The sequence below is a fragment of the Paroedura picta genome, chromosome 1 (assembly GCF_049243985.1).
Source record: "Paroedura picta isolate Pp20150507F chromosome 1, Ppicta_v3.0, whole genome shotgun sequence".
Lineage (NCBI taxonomy): Eukaryota > Metazoa > Chordata > Lepidosauria > Squamata > Gekkonidae > Paroedura > Paroedura picta.
The window spans coordinates 187,854,250-187,876,869 of record NC_135369.1 but is presented as its reverse complement, the minus strand read 5'-3'; positions in this window follow the sequence as shown (position 1 = coordinate 187,876,869).

Genomic DNA, 22,620 nt, shown 5'->3' with positions numbered 1-22,620 from the left:
CGAACCGTTCACTGGGTACTTATCCGTACGAAAATCCCTATTGATTTTCCTGTTTTTACAAGGAAGTAAAATGTGAAAAAAATATTTCCACATCCTATGGCCTTTCCCAACCATTTAAATTTTTCTCATACAGGTCTAACACTTCCGAAAAAACAATACAACGCCCACCCGGAACAATATATAAAGCTAAACGAACGGTTCACTAGGTACTTATCCGTACGAAAAACCCTATTGATTTACCTGTTTTTACAAGGAAGTAAATGTGAAAAAAATATTTCTACATCCCATGGCCTTTCCCAACCATTTAAATTTTTCTCTTACAGGTCTAACACTTCAGAAAAACCAATACAACGCCCACCCGGAAGAATATATAAAGATAAACGAACCGTTCACTGGGTACTTATCCGTATGAAAATCCCTATCGATTTTCCTGTTTTTACAAGGAAGTAAAATGTGAAAAAAATATTTCTACATCCCATGGCCTTTCCCAACCATTTAAATTTTTCTCTTACATGTCTAACACTTCCAAAAAAACAATACAACGCCCACCCGGAACAATGTATAAAGCTAAACAAACTGTTCACTGGGCAATTATATGTACGAAAAACCCTATTGATTTACCTGTTTTTACAAGGAAATAAAATGTGAAAAAAATATTTCTACATCTCATGGCCTTTCCCAACCATTTAAATTTTTCTCTTACAGGTCTAACGCTTCCGAAAAACCAATACAACGCCCACCCGGAACAATATATAAAGCTAAACGAACCGTTCACTGGGTACTTATCCGTACGAAAATCCCTATTGATTTTCCTGTTTTTATAAGGAAGTAAAATGTGAAAAAAATATTTCTACATCCCATGGCCTTTCCCAACCATTTAAATTTTTTTCTTACAGGTCTAACACTTCTGAAAAACCCATTCAACGCCCACCCGGAACAATATATAAAGCTAAACGAACCGTTCACTGGGTACTTATCCGTACGAAAATCCCTATTGATTTACCTGTTTTTAAAAGGAAATAAAATGTGAAAAAAATATTTCTACATCCCATGGCCTTTCCCAACCATTTAAATTTTTCTCTTACAGGTCTAACACTTCCGAAACACCAATACAACGCCCACCCGGAACAATATATAAAGCTAAACGAACCGTTCACTGGGTACTTATCCGTACGAAAAACCCTATTGATTTACCTGTTTTTACAAGGAAGTAAATGTGAAAAAAATATTTCTACATCCCATGGCCTTTCCCAACCATTTAAATTTTTCTCTTACAGGTCTAACACTTCCGAAAAACCAATACAACGCCCACCCGGAACAATATATAAAGCTAAACGAACCGTTCACTGGGTACTTATCCGTACGAAAAACCCTATTGATTTACCTGTTTTTACAAGGAAGTATATGTGAAAAAAATATTTCTACATCCCATGGCCTTTCCCAACCATTTAAATTTTTCTCTTACACGTCTAACACTTCCGAAAAACCAAAACAACGCCCACCCGGAACAATATATAAAGCTAAACGAACCGTTCACTGGGCACTTATCCGTACGAAAAAACCTATTGATTTACCTGTTTTTACAAGGAAATAAAATGTGAAAAAAATATTTCTACATCCCATGGCCTTTCCCAACCATTTAAATTTTTCTCTTACAGGTCTAACACTTCCGAAAAACCAAAACAACGCCCACCCGGAACAATATATAAAGCTAAACGAACGGTTCACTGGGTACTTATCCGTACGAAATTCCCTATTGATTTTCCTGTTTTTACAAGGAAGTAAAATGTGAAAAAATATTTCTACATCCCATGGCCTTTCCCAACCATTTAAATTTTTCTCTTACAGGTCTTACACTTCCGAAAAACCAATACAACGCCCACCCGGAAGAATATATAAAGATAATCGAACCGTTCACTGGGTACTTATCCGTATGAAAATCCCTATCGATTTTCCTGTTTTTACAAGGAAGTAAAATGTGAAAAAAATATTTCTACATCCCATGGCCTTTCCCAACCATTTAAATTTTTCTCTTACAGGTCTAACACTTCCGAAAAATGAAAACAACGCCCACCCGGAACAATATATAAAGCTAAACGAACCGTTCACTGGGTACTTATCCGTACGAAAATCCCTATTGATTTTCCTGTTTTTACAAGGAAGTAAAATGTGAAAAAAATATTTCTACATCCCATGGCCTTTCCCAACCATTTAAATTTTTCTCTTACAGGTCTAACACTTCCGAAAAAACAATACAACGCCCACCCGGAACAATATATAAAGCTAAACGAACGGTTCACTGGGTACTTATCCGTACGAAAAACCCTATTGATTTACCTGTTTTTACAAGGAAGTAAATGTGAAAAAAATATTTCTACATCCCATGGCCTTTCCCAACCTTTTAAATTTTTCTCTTACAGGTCTAACACTTCAGAAAAACCAATACAACACCCACCCGGAAGAATATATAAAGATAAACGAACCGTTCACTGGGTACTTATCCGTATGAAAATCCCTATCGATTTTCCTGTTTTTACAAGGAAGTAAAATGTGAAAAAAATATTTCTACATCCCATGGCCTTTCCCAACCATTTAAATTTTTCTCTTACAGGTCTAACACTTCCTAAAAACCAAAACAACGCCCACCCGGAACAATATATAAAGCTAAACGAACCGTTCACTGGGCACTTATCCGTACGAAAAACCCTATTGATTTACCTGTTTTTACAAGGAAATAAAATGTGAAAAAAATATTTCTACATCCCATGGCCTTTCCCAACCATTTAAATTTTTCTCTTACAGGTCTAACACTTCCGAAAAACCAAAACAACGCCCACCCGGAACAATATATAAAGCTAAACGAACGGTTCACTGGGTACTTATCCGTACGAAAATCCCTATTGATTTTCCTGTTTTTACAAGGAAGTAAAATGTGAAAAAAATATTTCTACATCCCATGGCCTTTCCCAACCATTTAAATTTTTCTCTTACAGGTCTAACACTTCCGAAAAAACAATACAACGCCCACCCGGAAGAATATATAAAGCTAAACGAACGGTTCACTGGGTACTTATCCGTACGAAAAACCCTATTGATTTACCTGTTTTTACAAGGAAGTAAATGTGAAAAAAATATTTCTACATCCCATGGCCTTTCCCAACCATTTAAATTTTTCTCTTACAGGTCTAACACTTCAGAAAAAACAATACAACGCCCACCCGGAAGAATATATAAAGCTAAACGAACGGTTCACTGGGTACTTATCCGTACGAAAATCCCTACTGATTTTCCTGTTTTTACAAGGAAGTAAAATGTGAAAAAATATTTCTACATCCCATGGCCTTTCCCAACCATTTAAATTTTTCTCTTACAGGTCTAACACTTCCGAAAAACCAATACAACGCCCACCCGGAACAATATATAAAGATAAACGAACCGTTCACTGGGTACTTATCCGTATGAAAATCCCTATCGATTTTCCTGTTTTTACAAGGAAGTAAAATGTGAAAAAAATATTTCTACATCCCATGGCCTTTCCCAACCATTTAAATTTTTCTCTTACAGGTCTAACACTTCCGAAAAACCAAAACAACGCCCACCCGGAACAATATATAAAGCTAAACGAACCGTTCACTGGGTACTTATCCGTACGAAGATCCCTATTGATTTTCCTGTTTTTACAAGGAAGTAAAATGTGAAAAAAATATTTCCACATCCTATGGCCTTTCCCAACCATTTAAATTTTTCTCTTACAGGTCTAACACTTCCGAAAAAACAATACAACGCCCACCCGGAACAATATATAAAGCTAAACGAACGGTTCACTAGGTACTTATCCGTACGAAAAACCCTATTGATTTACCTGTTTTTACAAGGAAGTAAATGTGAAAAAAATATTTCTACATCCCATGGCCTTTCCCAACCATTTAAATTTTTCTCTTACAGGTCTAACACTTCAGAAAAACCAATACAACGCCTACCCGGAAGAATATATAAAGATAAACGAACCGTTCACTGGGTACTTATCTGTATGAAAATCCCTATCGATTTTCCTGTTTTTACAAGGAAGTAAAATGTGAAAAAAATATTTCTACATCCCATGGCCTTTCCCAACCATTTAAATTTTTCTCTTACAGGTCTAACACTTCCGAAAAAACAATACAACTCCCACCCGGAACAATGTATAAAGCTAAACAAACCGTTCACTGGGCACTTATAAGTACGAAAAACCCTATTGATTTACCTGTTTTTACAAGGAAATAAAATGTGAAAAAAATATTTCTACATCTCATGGCCTTTCCCAACCATTTAAATTTTTCTCTTACAGGTCTAACGCTTCCGAAAAACCAATACAACGCCCACCCGGAACAATATATAAAGTTAAACGAACCGTTCACTGGGTACTTATCCGTACGAAAATCCCTATTGATTTTCCTGTTTTTATAAGGAAGTAAAATGTGAAAAAAATATTTCTACATCCCATGGCCTTTCCCAACCATTTAAATTTTTCTCTTACAGGTCTAACACTTCTGAAAAACCCATTCAACGCCCACCCGGAACAATATATAAAGCTAAACGAACCGTTCACTGGGTACTTATCCGTACGAAAATCCCTATTGATTGACCTGTTTTTAAAAGGAAATAAAATGTGAAAAAAAATATTTCTACATCCCATGGCCTTTCCCAACCATTTAAATTTTTCTCTTACAGGTCTAACACTTCCGAAAAACCAATACAACGCCCACCCGGAACAATATATAAAGCTAAACGAACCGTTCACTGGGTACTTATCCGTACGAAAAACCCTATTGATTTACCTGTTTTTACAAGGAAGTATATGTGAAAAAAATATTTCTACATCCCATGGCCTTTCCCAACCATTTAAATTTTTCTCTTACATGTCTAACACTTCCTAAAAACCAAAACAACGCCCACCCGGAACAATATATAAAGCTAAACGAACCGTTCACTGGGTACTTATCCGTACGAAAATCCCTATTGATTTACCTGTTTTTAAAAGGAAATAAAATGTGAAAAAAATATTTCTACATCCCATGGCCTTTCCCAACCATTTAAATTTTTCTCTTACAGGTCTAACACTTCCGAAAAACCAATACAACGCCCACCCGGAACAATATATAAAGCTAAACGAACCGTTCACTGGGTACTTATCCGTACGAAAAACCCTATTGATTTACCTGTTTTTACAAGGAAGTATATGTGAAAAAAATATTTCTACATCCCATGGCCTTTCCCAACCATTTAAATTTTTCTCTTACATGTCTAACACTTCCTAAAAACCAAAACAACGCCCACCCGGAACAATATATAAAGCTAAACGAACCGTTCACTGGGCACTTATCCGTACGAAAAACCCTATTGATTTACCTGTTTTTACAAGGAAATAAAATGTGAAAAAAATATTTCTACATCCCATGGCCTTTCCCAACCATTTAAATTTTTCTCTTACAGGTCTAACACTTCCGAAAAACCAAAACAACGCCCACCCGGAACAATATATAAAGCTAAACGAACGGTTCACTGGGTACTTATCCGTACGAAAATCCCTATTGATTTTCCTGTTTTTACAAGGAAGTAAAATGTGAAAAAAATATTTCTACATCCCATGGCCTTTCCCAACCATTTAAATTTTTCTCTTACAGGTCTAACACTTCCGAAAAAACAATACAACGCCCACCCGGAACAATATATAAAGCTAAATGAACGGTTCACTGGGTACTTATCCGTACGAAAAACCCTATTGATTTACCTGTTTTTACAAGGAAGTAAATGTGAAAAAAATATTTCTACATCCCATGGCCTTTCCCAACCATTTAAATTTTTCTCTTACAGGTCTAACACTTCTGAAAAACCAATACAACTCCCACCAGGAAGAATATATAAAGATAAACGAACCGTTCACTGGGTACTTATCCGTATGAAAATCCCTATCGATTTTCCTGTTTTTACAAGGAAGTAAAATGTGAAAAAAATATTTCTACATCCCATGGCCTTTCCCAACCATTTAAATTTTTCTCTTACAGGTCTAACACTTCCGAAAATAAAATACAACGCCCACCCGGAACAATGTATAAAGCTAAACAAACCGTTCACTGGGCACTTATCCGTACGAAAAACCCTACTGATTTTCCTGTTTTTACAAGGAAGTAAAATGTGAAAAAATATTTCTACATCCCATGGCCTTTCCCAACCATTTAAATTTTTCTCTTACAGGTCGAACACTTCCGAAAAACCAATACAACGCCCACCCGGAACAATATATAAAGATAAACGAACCGTTCACTGGGTACTTATCCGTATGAAAATCCCTATCGATTTTCCTGTTTTTACAAGGAAGTAAAATGTGAAAAAAATATTTCTACATCCTATGGCCTTTCCCAACCATTTAAATTTTTCTCTTACAGGTCTAACACTTCCGAAAAAACAATACAACGCCCACCCGGAACAATATATAAAGCTAAATGAACGGTTCACTGGGTACTTATCCGTACGAAAAACCCTATTGATTTACCTGTTTTTACAAGGAAGTAAATGTGAAAAAAATATTTCTACATCCCATGGCCTTTCCCAACCATTTAAATTTTTCTCTTACAGGTCTAACACTTCTGAAAAACCAATACAACTCCCACCAGGAAGAATATATAAAGATAAACGAACCGTTCACTGGGTACTTATCCGTATGAAAATCCCTATCGATTTTCCTGTTTTTACAAGGAAGTAAAATGTGAAAAAAATATTTCTACATCCCATGGCCTTTCCCAACCATTTAAATTTTTCTCTTACAGGTCTAACACTTCCGAAAATAAAATACAACGCCCACCCGGAACAATGTATAAAGCTAAACAAACCGTTCACTGGGCACTTATCCGTACGAAAAACCCTACTGATTTTCCTGTTTTTACAAGGAAGTAAAATGTGAAAAAATATTTCTACATCCCATGGCCTTTCCCAACCATTTAAATTTTTCTCTTACAGGTCGAACACTTCCGAAAAACCAATACAACGCCCACCCGGAACAATATATAAAGATAAACGAACCGTTCACTGGGTACTTATCCGTATGAAAATCCCTATCGATTTTCCTGTTTTTACAAGGAAGTAAAATGTGAAAAAAATATTTCTACATCCTATGGCCTTTCCCAACCATTTAAATTTTTCTCTTACAGGTCTAACACTTCCGAAAAAACAATACAACGCCCACCCGGAACAATATATAAAGCTAAACGAACGGTTCACTGGGTACTTATCCGTACGAAAAATCCTATTGATTTACCTGTTTTTACAAGGAAGTAAATGTGAAAAAAATATTTCTACATCCCATGGCCTTTCCCAACCATTTAAATTTTTCTCTTACAGGTCTAACACTTCAGAAAAACCAATACAACGCCCACCCAGAAGAATATATAAAGATAAACGAACCGTTCACTGGGTACTTATCCGTATGAAAATCCCTATCGATTTTCTTGTTTTTACAAGGAAGTAAAATGTGAAAAAAAAAATTCTACATCCCATGGCCTTTCCCAACCATTTAAATTTTTCTCTTACAGGTCTAACACTTCTGAAAAACCCATTCAACGCCCACCCGGAACAATATATAAAGCTAAACGAACCGTTCACTGGGTACTTATCCGTACGAAAATCCCTATTGATTTACCTGTTTTTAAAAGGAAATAAAATGTGAAAAAAATATTTCTACATCCCATGGCCTTTCCCAACCATTTAAATTTTTCTCTTACAGGTCTAACACTTCCGAAAAACCAAAACAACGCCCACCCGTAACAATATATAAAGCTAAACGAACCGTTCACTGGGTACTTATCCGTACGAAAAACCCTATTGATTTACCTGTTTTTACAAGGAAGTATATGTGAAAAAAATATTTCTACATCCCATGGCCTTTCCCAACCATTTAAATTTTTCTTTTACATGTCTAACACTTCCTAAAAACCAAAACAACGCCCACCCGGAACAATATATAAAGCTAAACGAACCGTTCACTGGGCACTTATCCGTACGAAAAACCCTATTGATTTACCTGTTTTTACAAGGAAATAAAATGTGAAAATAATATTTCTACATCCCATGGCCTTTCCCAACCATTTAAATTTTTCTCTTACAGGTCTAACACTTCCGAAAAACCAAAACAACGCCCACCCGGAACAATATATAAAGCTAAACGAACGGTTCACTGGGTACTTATCCGTACGAAAATCCCGATTGATTTTCCTGTTTTTACAAGGAAGTAAAATGTGAAAAAAATATTTCTACATCCCATGGCCTTTCCCAACCATTTAAATTTTTCTCTTACAGGTCTAACACTTCTGAAAAAACAATACAACGCCCACCCGGAACAATATATAAAGCTAAACGAACGGTTCACTGGGTACTTATCCGTACGAAAAATCCTATTGATTTACCTGTTTTTACAAGGAAGTAAATGTGAAAAAAATATTTCTACATCCCATGGCCTTTCCCAACCATTTAAATTTTTCTCTTACAGGTCTAACACTTCAGAAAAACCAATACAACGCCCACCCAGAAGAATATATAAAGATAAACGAACCGTTCACTGGGTACTTATCCGTATGAAAATCCCTATCGATTTTCCTGTTTTTACAAGGAAGTAAAATGTGAAAAAAATATTTCTACATCCCATGGCCTTTCCCAACCATTTAAATTTTTCTCTTACAGGTCTAACACTTCTGAAAAACCCATTCAACGCCCACCCGGAACAATATATAAAGCTAAACGAACCGTTCACTGGGTACTTATCCGTACGAAAATCCCTATTGATTTACCTGTTTTTAAAAGGAAATAAAATGTGAAAAAAATATTTCTACATCCCATGGCCTTTCCCAACCATTTAAATTTTTCTCTTACAGGTCTAACACTTCCGAAAAACCAAAACAACGCCCACCCGTAACAATATATAAAGCTAAACGAACCGTTCACTGGGTACTTATCCGTACGAAAAACCCTATTGATTTACCTGTTTTTACAAGGAAGTATATGTGAAAAAAATATTTCTACATCCCATGGCCTTTCCCAACCATTTAAATTTTTCTCTTACATGTCTAACACTTCCTAAAAACCAAAACAACGCCCACCCGGAACAATATATAAAGCTAAACGAACCGTTCACTGGGCACTTATCCGTACGAAAAACCCTATTGATTTACCTGTTTTTACAAGGAAATAAAATGTGAAAAAAATATTTCTACATCCCATGGCCTTTCCCAACCATTTAAATTTTTCTCTTACAGGTCTAACACTTCCGAAAAACCAAAACAACGCCCACCCGGAACAATATATAAAGCTAAACGAACGGTTCACTGGGTACTTATCCGTACGAAAATCCCTATTGATTTTCCTGTTTTTACAAGGAAGTAAAATGTGAAAAAAATATTTCTACATCCCATGGCCTTTCCCAACCATTTAAATTTTTCTCTTACAGGTCTAACACTTCCGAAAAAACAATACAACGCCCACCCGGAACAATATATAAAGCTAAATGAACGGTTCACTGGGCACTTATAAGTACGAAAAACCCTATTGATTTACCTGTTTTTACAAGGAAGTAAAATGTGAAAAAAATATTTCTACATCCCATGGCCTTTCCCAACCATTTAAATTTTTCTCTTACAGGTCTAACACTTCCGAAAAAACAATACAACTCCCACCCGGAACAATGTATAAAGCTAAACAAACCGTTCACTGGGCACTTATAAGTACGAAAAACCCTATTGATTTACCTGTTTTTACAAGGAAATAAAATGTGAAAAAAATATTTCTACATCTCATGGCCTTTCCCAACCATTTAAATTTTTCTCTTACTGGTCTAACGCTTCCGAAAAACCAATACAACGCCCACCCGGAACAATATATAAAGTTAAACGAACCGTTCACTGGGTACTTATCCGTACGAAAATCCCTATTGATTTTCCTGTTTTTATAAGGAAGTAAAATGTGAAAAAAATATTTCTACATCCCATGGCCTTTCCCAACCATTTAAATTTTTCTCTTACAGGTCTAACACTTCTGAAAAACCCATTCAACGCCCACCCGGAACAATATATAAAGCTAAACGAACCGTTCACTGGGTACTTATCCGTACGAAAATCCCTATTGATTGACCTGTTTTTAAAAGGAAATAAAATGTGAAAAAAAATATTTCTACATCCCATGGCCTTTCCCAACCATTTAAATTTTTCTCTTACAGGTCTAACACTTCCGAAAAACCAATACAACGCCCACCCGGAACAATATATAAAGCTAAACGAACCGTTCACTGGGTACTTATCCGTACGAAAAACCCTATTGATTTACCTGTTTTTACAAGGAAGTATATGTGAAAAAAATATTTCTACATCCCATGGCCTTTCCCAACCATTTAAATTTTTCTCTTACATGTCTAACACTTCCTAAAAACCAAAACAACGCCCACCCGGAACAATATATAAAGCTAAACGAACCGTTCACTGGGTACTTATCCGTACGAAAATCCCTATTGATTTACCTGTTTTTAAAAGGAAATAAAATGTGAAAAAAATATTTCTACATCCCATGGCCTTTCCCAACCATTTAAATTTTTCTCTTACAGGTCTAACACTTCCGAAAAACCAATACAACGCCCACCCGGAACAATATATAAAGCTAAACGAACCGTTCACTGGGTACTTATCCGTACGAAAAACCCTATTGATTTACCTGTTTTTACAAGGAAGTATATGTGAAAAAAATATTTCTACATCCCATGGCCTTTCCCAACCATTTAAATTTTTCTCTTACATGTCTAACACTTCCTAAAAACCAAAACAACGCCCACCCGGAACAATATATAAAGCTAAACGAACCGTTCACTGGGCACTTATCCGTACGAAAAACCCTATTGATTTACCTGTTTTTACAAGGAAATAAAATGTGAAAAAAATATTTCTACATCCCATGGCCTTTCCCAACCATTTAAATTTTTCTCTTACAGGTCTAACACTTCCGAAAAACCAAAACAACGCCCACCCGGAACAATATATAAAGCTAAACGAACGGTTCACTGGGTACTTATCCGTACGAAAATCCCTATTGATTTTCCTGTTTTTACAAGGAAGTAAAATGTGAAAAAAATATTTCTACATCCCATGGCCTTTCCCAACCATTTAAATTTTTCTCTTACAGGTCTAACACTTCCGAAAAAACAATACAACGCCCACCCGGAACAATATATAAAGCTAAATGAACGGTTCACTGGGTACTTATCCGTACGAAAAACCCTATTGATTTACCTGTTTTTACAAGGAAGTAAATGTGAAAAAAATATTTCTACATCCCATGGCCTTTCCCAACCATTTAAATTTTTCTCTTACAGGTCTAACACTTCTGAAAAACCAATACAACTCCCACCAGGAAGAATATATAAAGATAAACGAACCGTTCACTGGGTACTTATCCGTATGAAAATCCCTATCGATTTTCCTGTTTTTACAAGGAAGTAAAATGTGAAAAAAATATTTCTACATCCCATGGCCTTTCCCAACCATTTAAATTTTTCTCTTACAGGTCTAACACTTCCGAAAATAAAATACAACGCCCACCCGGAACAATGTATAAAGCTAAACAAACCGTTCACTGGGCACTTATCCGTACGAAAAACCCTACTGATTTTCCTGTTTTTACAAGGAAGTAAAATGTGAAAAAATATTTCTACATCCCATGGCCTTTCCCAACCATTTAAATTTTTCTCTTACAGGTCGAACACTTCCGAAAAACCAATACAACGCCCACCCGGAACAATATATAAAGATAAACGAACCGTTCACTGGGTACTTATCCGTATGAAAATCCCTATCGATTTTCCTGTTTTTACAAGGAAGTAAAATGTGAAAAAAATATTTCTACATCCTATGGCCTTTCCCAACCATTTAAATTTTTCTCTTACAGGTCTAACACTTCCGAAAAAACAATACAACGCCCACCCGGAACAATATATAAAGCTAAACGAACGGTTCACTGGGTACTTATCCGTACGAAAAATCCTATTGATTTACCTGTTTTTACAAGGAAGTAAATGTGAAAAAAATATTTCTACATCCCATGGCCTTTCCCAACCATTTAAATTTTTCTCTTACAGGTCTAACACTTCAGAAAAACCAATACAACGCCCACCCAGAAGAATATATAAAGATAAACGAACCGTTCACTGGGTACTTATCCGTATGAAAATCCCTATCGATTTTCTTGTTTTTACAAGGAAGTAAAATGTGAAAAAAAAAATTCTACATCCCATGGCCTTTCCCAACCATTTAAATTTTTCTCTTACAGGTCTAACACTTCTGAAAAACCCATTCAACGCCCACCCGGAACAATATATAAAGCTAAACGAACCGTTCACTGGGTACTTATCCGTACGAAAATCCCTATTGATTTACCTGTTTTTAAAAGGAAATAAAATGTGAAAAAAATATTTCTACATCCCATGGCCTTTCCCAACCATTTAAATTTTTCTCTTACAGGTCTAACACTTCCGAAAAACCAAAACAACGCCCACCCGTAACAATATATAAAGCTAAACGAACCGTTCACTGGGTACTTATCCGTACGAAAAACCCTATTGATTTACCTGTTTTTACAAGGAAGTATATGTGAAAAAAATATTTCTACATCCCATGGCCTTTCCCAACCATTTAAATTTTTCTTTTACATGTCTAACACTTCCTAAAAACCAAAACAACGCCCACCCGGAACAATATATAAAGCTAAACGAACCGTTCACTGGGCACTTATCCGTACGAAAAACCCTATTGATTTACCTGTTTTTACAAGGAAATAAAATGTGAAAAAAATATTTCTACATCCCATGGCCTTTCCCAACCATTTAAATTTTTCTCTTACAGGTCTAACACTTCCGAAAAACCAAAACAACGCCCACCCGGAACAATATATAAAGCTAAACGAACGGTTCACTGGGTACTTATCCGTACGAAAATCCCTATTGATTTTCCTGTTTTTACAAGGAAGTAAAATGTGAAAAAAATATTTCTACATCCCATGGCCTTTCCCAACCATTTAAATTTTTCTCTTACAGGTCTAACACTTCTGAAAAAACAATACAACGCCCACCCGGAACAATATATAAAGCTAAACGAACGGTTCACTGGGTACTTATCCGTACGAAAAATCCTATTGATTTACCTGTTTTTACAAGGAAGTAAATGTGAAAAAAATATTTCTACATCCCATGGCCTTTCCCAACCATTTAAATTTTTCTCTTACAGGTCTAACACTTCAGAAAAACCAATACAACGCCCACCCAGAAGAATATATAAAGATAAACGAACCGTTCACTGGGTACTTATCCGTATGAAAATCCCTATCGATTTTCCTGTTTTTACAAGGAAGTAAAATGTGAAAAAAATATTTCTACATCCCATGGCCTTTCCCAACCATTTAAATTTTTCTCTTACAGGTCTAACACTTCTGAAAAACCCATTCAACGCCCACCCGGAACAATATATAAAGCTAAACGAACCGTTCACTGGGTACTTATCCGTACGAAAATCCCTATTGATTTACCTGTTTTTAAAAGGAAATAAAATGTGAAAAAAATATTTCTACATCCCATGGCCTTTCCCAACCATTTAAATTTTTCTCTTACAGGTCTAACACTTCCGAAAAACCAAAACAACGCCCACCCGTAACAATATATAAAGCTAAACGAACCGTTCACTGGGTACTTATCCGTACGAAAAACCCTATTGATTTACCTGTTTTTACAAGGAAGTATATGTGAAAAAAATATTTCTACATCCCATGGCCTTTCCCAACCATTTAAATTTTTCTCTTACATGTCTAACACTTCCTAAAAACCAAAACAACGCCCCCCCCGAACAATATATAAAGCTAAACGAACCGTTCACTGGGCACTTATCCGTACGAAAAACCCTATTGATTTACCTGTTTTTACAAGGAAATAAAATGTGAAAAAAATATTTCTACATCCCATGGCCTTTCCCAACCATTTAAATTTTTCTCTTACAGGTCTAACACTTCCGAAAAACCAAAACAACGCCCACCCGGAACAATATATAAAGCTAAACGAACGGTTCACTGGGTACTTATCCGTACGAAAATCCCTATTGATTTTCCTGTTTTTACAAGGAAGTAAAATGTGAAAAAAATATTTCTACATCCCATGGCCTTTCCCAACCATTTAAATTTTTCTCTTACAGGTCTAACACTTCCGAAAAAACAATACAACGCCCACCCGGAACAATATATAAAGCTAAATGAACGGTTCACTGGGTACTTATCCGTACGAAAAACCCTATTGATTTACCTGTTTTTACAAGGAAATAAAATGTGAAAGAAATATTTCTACATCCCATGGCCTTTCCCAACCATTTAAATTTTTCTCTTACAGGTCTAACACTTCCGAAAAACCAAAACAACGCCCACCCGGAACAATATATAAAGCTAAACGAACCGTTCACTGGGTACTTATCCGTACGAAAATCCCTATTGATTTTCCTGTTTTTACAAGGAAGTAAAATGTGAAAAAAATATTTCTACATCCCATGGCCTTTCCCAACCATTTAAATTTTTCTCTTACAGGTCTAACACTTCTGAAAAACCCATTCAATGCCCACCCGGAACAATATATAAAGCTAAACGAACCGTTCACTGGGTACTTATCCGTACGAAAATCCCTATTGATTTACCTGTTTTTAAAAGGAAATAAAATGTGAAAAAAATATTTCTACATCCCATGGCCTTTCCCAACCATTTAAATTTTTCTCTTACAGGTCTAACACTTCCGAAAAACCAATACAACGCCCACCCGGAACAATATATAAAGCTAAACGAACCGTTCACTGGGTACTTATCCGTACGAAAAACCCTATTGATTTACCTGTTTTTACAAGGAAGTATATGTGAAAAAAATATTTCTACATCCCATGGCCTTTCCCAACCATTTAAATTTTTCTCTTACATGTCTAACACTTACTAAAAACCAAAACAACGCCCACCCGGAACAATGTATAAAGCTAAACAAACCGTTCACTGGGCACTTATCCGTACGAAAATCCCTACTGATTTTCCTGTTTTTACAAGAAAGTAAAATGTGAAAAAATATTTCTACATCCCATGGTCTTTCCCAACCATTTAAATTTTTCTCTTACAGGTCGAACACTTCCGAAAAACCAATACAACGCCCACCCGGAACAATATATAAAGATAAACGAACCGTTCACTGGGTACTTATCCGTATGAAAATCCCTATCGATTTTCCTGTTTTTACAAGGAAGTAAAATGTGAAAGAAATATTTCTACATCCCATGGCCTTTCCCAACCATTTAAATTTTTCTCTTACAGGTCTAACACTTCCGAAAAACCAAAACAACGCCCACCCGGAACAATATATAAAGCTAAACGAACCGTTCACTGGGTACTTATCCGTACGAAAATCCCTATTGATTTACCTGTTTTTAAAAGGAAATAAAATGTGAAAAAAATATTTCTACATCCCATGGCCTTTCCCAACCATTTAAATTTTTCTCTTACAGGTCTAACACTTCCGAAAAACCAAAACAACGCCCACCCGGAACAATATATAAAGCTAAACGAACCGTTCACTGGGTACTTATCCGTACGAAAATCCCTATTGATTTACCTGTTTTTAAAAGGAAATAAAATGTGAAAAAAATATTTCTACATCCCATGGCCTTTCCCAACCATTTAAATTTTTCTCTTACAGGTCTAACACTTCCGAAAAACCAATACAACGCCCACCCGGAACAATATATAAAGCTAAACGAACCGTTCACTGGGTACTTATCCGTACGAAAAACCCTATTGATTTACCTGTTTTTACAAGGAAGTATATGTGAAAAAAATATTTCTACATCCCATGGCCTTTCCCAACCATTTAAATTTTTCTCTTACATGTCTAACACTTCCTAAAAACCAAAACAACGCCCACCCGGAACAATATATAAAGCTAAACGAACCGTTCACTGGGCACTTATCCGTACGAAAAACCCTATTGATTTACCTGTTTTTACAAGGAAATAAAATGTGAAAAAAATATTTCTACATCCCATGGCCTTTCCCAACCATTTAAATTTTTCTCTTACAGGTCTAACACTTCCGAAAAACCAAAACAACGCCCACCCGGAACAATATATAAAGCTAAACGAACGGTTCACTGGGTACTTATCCGTACGAAAATCCCTATTGATTTTCCTGTTTTTACAAGGAAGTAAAATGTGAAAAAAATATTTCTACATCCCATGGCCATTCCCAACCATTTAAATTTTTCTCTTACAGGTCTAACACTTCCGAAAAAACAATACAACGCCCACCCGGAACAATATATAAAGCTAAATGAACGGTTCACTGGGTACTTATCCGTACGAAAAACCCTATTGATTTACCTGTTTTTACAAGGAAGTAAATGTGAAAAAAATATTTCTACATCCCATGGCCTTTCCCAACCATTTAAATTTTTCTCTTACAGGTCTAACACTTCAGAAAAACCAATGCAACTCCCACCCGGAAGAATATATAAAGATAAACGAACCGTTCACTGGGTACTTATCCGTATGAAAATCCCTATCGATTTTCCTGTTTTTACAAGGAAGTAAAATGTGAAAAAAATATTTCTACATCCCATGGCCTTTCCCAACCATTTAAATTTTTCTCTTACAGGTCTAACACTTCCGAAAAAACAATACAACGCCCACCCGGAACAATGTATAAAGCTAAACAAACCGTTCACTGGGCACTTATCCGTACGAAAATCCCTACTGATTTTCCTGTTTTTACAAGAAAGTAAAATGTGAAAAAATATTTCTACATCCCATGGTCTTTCCCAACCATTTAAATTTTTCTCTTACAGGTCGAACACTTCCGAAAAACCAATACAACGCCCACCCGGAACAATATATAAAGATAAACGAACCGTTCACTGGGTACTTATCCGTATGAAAATCCCTATCGATTTTCCTGTTTTTACAAGGAAGTAAAATGTGAAAGAAATATTTCTACATCCCATGGCCTTTCCCAACCATTTAAATTTTTCTCTTACAGGTCTAACACTTCCGAAAAACCAAAACAACGCCCACCCGGAACAATATATAAAGCTAAACGAACCGTTCACTGGGTACTTATCCGTACGAAAATCCCTATTGATTTACCTGTTTTTAAAAGGAAATAAAATGTGAAAAAAATATTTCTACATCCCATGGCCTTTCCCAACCATTTAAATTTTTCTCTTACAGGTCTAACACTTCCGAAAAACCAAAACAACGCCCACCCGGAACAATATATAAAGCTAAACGAACCGTTCACTGGGTACTTATCCGTACGAAAATCCCTATTGATTTACCTGTTTTTAAAAGGAAATAAAATGTGAAAAAAATATTTCTACATCCCATGGCCTTTCCCAACCATTTAAATTTTTCTCTTACAGGTCTAACACTTCCGAAAAACCAATACAACGCCCACCCGGAACAATATATAAAGCTAAACGAACCGTTCACTGGGTACTTATCCGTACGAAAAACCCTATTGATTTACCTGTTTTTACAAGGAAGTATATGTGAAAAAAATATTTCTACATCCCATGGCCTTTCCCAACCATTTAAATTTTTCTCTTACATGTCTAACACTTCCTAAAAACCAAAACAACGCCCACCCGGAACAATATATAAAGCTAAACGAACCGTTCACTGGGCACTTATCCGTACGAAAAACCCTATTGATTTACCTGTTTTTACAAGGAAATAAAATGTGAAAAAAATATTTCTACATCCCATGGCCTTTCCCAACCATTTAAATTTTTCTCTTACAGGTCTAACACTTCCGAAAAACCAAAACAACGCCCACCCGGAACAATATATAAAGCTAAACGAACGGTTCACTGGGTACTTATCCGTACGAAAATCCCTATTGATTTTCCTGTTTTTACAAGGAAGTAAAATGTGAAAAAAATATTTCTACATCCCATGGCCATTCCCAACCATTTAAATTTTTCTCTTACAGGTCTAACACTTCCGAAAAAACAATACAACGCCCACCCGGAACAATATATAAAGCTAAATGAACGGTTCACTGGGTACTTATCCGTACGAAAAACCCTATTGATTTACCTGTTTTTACAAGGAAGTAAATGTGAAAAAAATATTTCTACATCCCATGGCCTTTCCCAACCATTTAAATTTTTCTCTTACAGGTCTAACACTTCAGAAAAACCAATGCAACTCCCACCCGGAAGAATATATAAAGATAAACGAACCGTTCACTGGGTACTTATCCGTATGAAAATCCCTATCGATTTTCCTGTTTTTACAAGGAAGTAAAATGTGAAAAAAATATTTCTACATCCCATGGCCTTTCCCAACCATTTAAATTTTTCTCTTACAGGTCTAACACTTCCGAAAAAACAATACAACGCCCACCCGGAACAATGTATAAAGCTAAACAAACCGTTCACTGGGCACTTATCCGTACGAAAAACCCTATTGATTTACCTGTTTTTACAAGGAAATAAAATGTGAAAAGAATATTTCTACATCTCATCGCCTTTCCCAACCATTTAAATTTTTCTCTTACAGGTCTAACACTTCTGAAAAACCAATTCAACGTCCACCCGGAACAATATATAAAGCTAAACGAACCGTTCACTGGGTACTTATCCGTACGAAAAACCCTATTGATTTACCTGTTTTTACAAGGAAGTAAACGTGAAAAAAATATTTCTACATCCCATGGCCTTTCCCAACCATTTAAATTTTTCTCTTACAGGTCTAACACTTCCAAAAAACCAATACAACGCCCACCCAGAACAATATATAAAGCTAAACGAACCGTTCACTGGGTACTTATCCGTACGAAAATCCCTATTGATTTACCTGTTTTTAAAAGGAAATAAAATGTGAAAAAAATATTTCTACATCCCATGGCCTTTCCCAACCATTTAAATTTTTCTCTTACAGGTCTAACACTTCTGAAAAACCAATACAACGCCCACCCGGAACAATATATAAAGCTAAACGAACCGTTCACTGGGTACTTATCCGTACGAAAAACCCTATTGATTTACCTGTTTTTACAAGGAAGTATATGTGAAAAAAATATTTCTACATCCCATGGCCTTTCCCAACCATTTAAATTTTTCTCTTACAGGTCTAACACTTCCTAAAAACCAAAACAACGCCCACCCGGAACAATATATAAAGCTAAACGAACCGTTCACTGGGCACTTATCCGTACGAAAAACCCTATTGATTTACCTGTTTTTACAAGGAAATAAAATGTGAAAAAAATATTTCTACATCCCATGGCCTTTCCCAACCATTTAAATTTTTCTCTTACAGGTCTAACACTTCCGAAAAACCAAAACAACGCCCACCCGGAACAATATATAAAGCTAAACGAACGGTTCACTGGGTACTTATCCGTACGAAAATCCCTATTGATGTTCCTGTTTTTACAAGGAAGTAAAATGTGAAAAAAATATTTCTACATCCCATGGCCTTTCCCAACCATTTAAATTTTTCTCTTACAGGTCTAACACTTCCGAAAAACCAATACAACGCCCACCCGGAAGAATATATAAAGATAAACGAACCGTTCACTGGGTACTTATCCGTATGAAAATCCCTATCGATTTTCCTGTTTTTACAAGGAAGTAAAATGTGAAAAAAATATTTCTACATCCCATGGCCTTTCCCAACCATTTAAATTTTTCTCTTACAGGTCTAACACTTCCGAAAAACCAAAACAACGCCCACCCGGAACAATATATAAAGCTAAACGAACCGTTCACTGGGTACTTATCCGTACGAAAATCCCTATTGATTTTCCTGTTTTTACAAGGAAGTAAAATGTGAAAAAAATATTTCTACATCCCATGGCCTTTCCCAACCATTTAAATTTTTCTCTTACAGGTCTAACACTTCCGAAAAAACAATACAACGCCCACCCGGAACAATATATAAAGCTAAACGAACGGTTCACTGGGTACTTATCCGTACGAAAAACCCTATTGATTTACCTGTTTTTACAAGGAAGTAAATGTGAAAAAAATATTTCTACATCCCATGGCCTTTCCCAACCATTTAAATTTTTCTCTTACAGGTCTAACACTTAAGAAAAACCAATACAACGCCCACCCGGAAGAATATATAAAGATAAACGAACCGTTCACTGGGTACTTATCCGTATGAAAATCCCTATCGATTTTACTGTTTTTACAAGGAATTAAAATGTGAAAAAAATATTTCTACATCCCATGGCCTTTCCCAACCATTTAAATTTTTCTCTTACAGGTCTAACACTTCCGAAAAAACAATACAACGCCCACCCGGAACAATGTATAAAGCTAAACAAACCGTTCACTGGGCACTTATCTGTACGAAAAACCCTATTGATTTACCTGTTTTTACAAGGAAATAAAATGTGAAAAAAATATTTCTACATCTCATGGCCTTTCCCAACCATTTAAATTTTTTCCTTACAGGTCTAACGCTTCCGAAAAACCAATACAACGCCCACCCGGAACAATATATAAAGCTAAAAGAACCGTTCACTGGGTACATATCCGTACGAAAATCCCTATTGATTTTCCTGTTTTTATAAGGAAGTAAAATGTGAAAAAAATATTTCTACAACCCATGGCCTTTCCCAACCATTTAAATTTTTCTCTTACAGGTCTAACACTTCTGAAAAACCAATTCAACGCCCACCCGGAACAATATATAAAGCTAAACGAACCGTTCACAGGGTACTTATCCGTACGAAAATCCCTATTGATTTACCTGTTTTTAAAAGGAAATAAAATGTGAAAAAAATATTTCTACATCCCATGGCCTTTCCCAACCATTTAAATTTTTCTCTTACAGGTCTAACACTTCTGAAAAACCAATACAACGCCCACCCGGAACAATATATAAAGCTAAACGAACCGTTCACTGGGTACTTATCCATACGAAAAACCCTATTGATTTACCTGTTTTAACAAGGAAGTTTTTACAAGGAAAAAAATATTTCTACATCCCATGGCCTCTCCCAACCATTTAAATTTTTCTCTTACACGTCTAACACTTCCAAAAAACCAATACAACGCCCACCCGGAACAATGTATAAAGCTAAACGAACCGTTCACTGGGTACTTATCCGTACGAAAATCCCTATTGATTTACCTGTTTTTAAAAGGAAATAAAATGTGAAAAAATATTTCTACATCCCATGGCCTTTCCCAACCATTTAAATCTTTCTCTTACAGGTCTAACACTTCTGAAAAACCAATACAACGCCCACCCGGAACAATATATAAAGCTAAACGAACCGTTCACTGGGTACTTATCCGTACGAAAAACCCTATTGATTTACCTGTTTTTAAAAGGAAGTAAATGTGAAAAAAATATTTCTACATCCCATGGCCTTTCCCAACCATTTAAATTTTTCTCTTACAGGTCTAACACTTCAGAAAAACCAATACAACGCCCACCCAGAAGAATATATAAAGATAAACGAACCGTTCACTGGGTACTTATCCGTACGAAAATCCCTATTGATTTTCCTGTTTTTACAAGGAAGTAAAATGTGAAAAAAATATTTCTACATCCCATGGCCTTTCCCAACCATTTAAATTTTTCTCTTACAGGTCTAACACTTCCGAAAAAACAATACAACGCCCACCCGGAACAATATATAAAGCTAAACGAACGGTTCACTGGGTACTTATCCGTACGAAAAACCCTATTGATTTACCTGTTTTTACAAGGAAGTAAATGTGAAAAAAATATTTCTACATCCCATGGCCTTTCCCAACCATTTAAATTTTTCTCTTACAGGTCTAACACTTAAGAAAAACCAATACAACGCCCACCCGGAAGAATATATAAAGATAAACGAACCGTTCACTGGGTACTTATCCGTATGAAAATCCCTATCGATTTTACTGTTTTTACAAGGAATTAAAATGTGAAAAAAATATTTCTACATCCCATGGCCTTTCCCAACCATTTAAATTTTTCTCTTACAGGTCTAACACTTCCGAAAAAACAATACAACGCCCACCCGGAACAATGTATAAAGCTAAACAAACCGTTCACTGGGCACTTATCTGTACGAAAAACCCTATTGATTTACCTGTTTTTACAAGGAAATAAAATGTGAAAAAAATATTTCTACATCTCATGGCCTTTCCCAACCATTTAAATTTTTTCCTTACAGGTCTAACGCTTCCGAAAAACCAATACAACGCCCACCCGGAACAATATATAAAGCTAAAAGAACCGTTCACTGGGTACATATCCGTACGAAAATCCCTATTGATTTTCCTGTTTTTATAAGGAAGTAAAATGTGAAAAAAATATTTCTACAACCCATGGCCTTTCCCAACCATTTAAATTTTTCTCTTACAGGTCTAACACTTCTGAAAAACCAATTCAACGCCCACCCGGAACAATATATAAAGCTAAACGAACCGTTCACAGGGTACTTATCCGTACGAAAATCCCTATTGATTTACCTGTTTTTAAAAGGAAATAAAATGTGAAAAAAATATTTCTACATCCCATGGCCTTTCCCAACCATTTA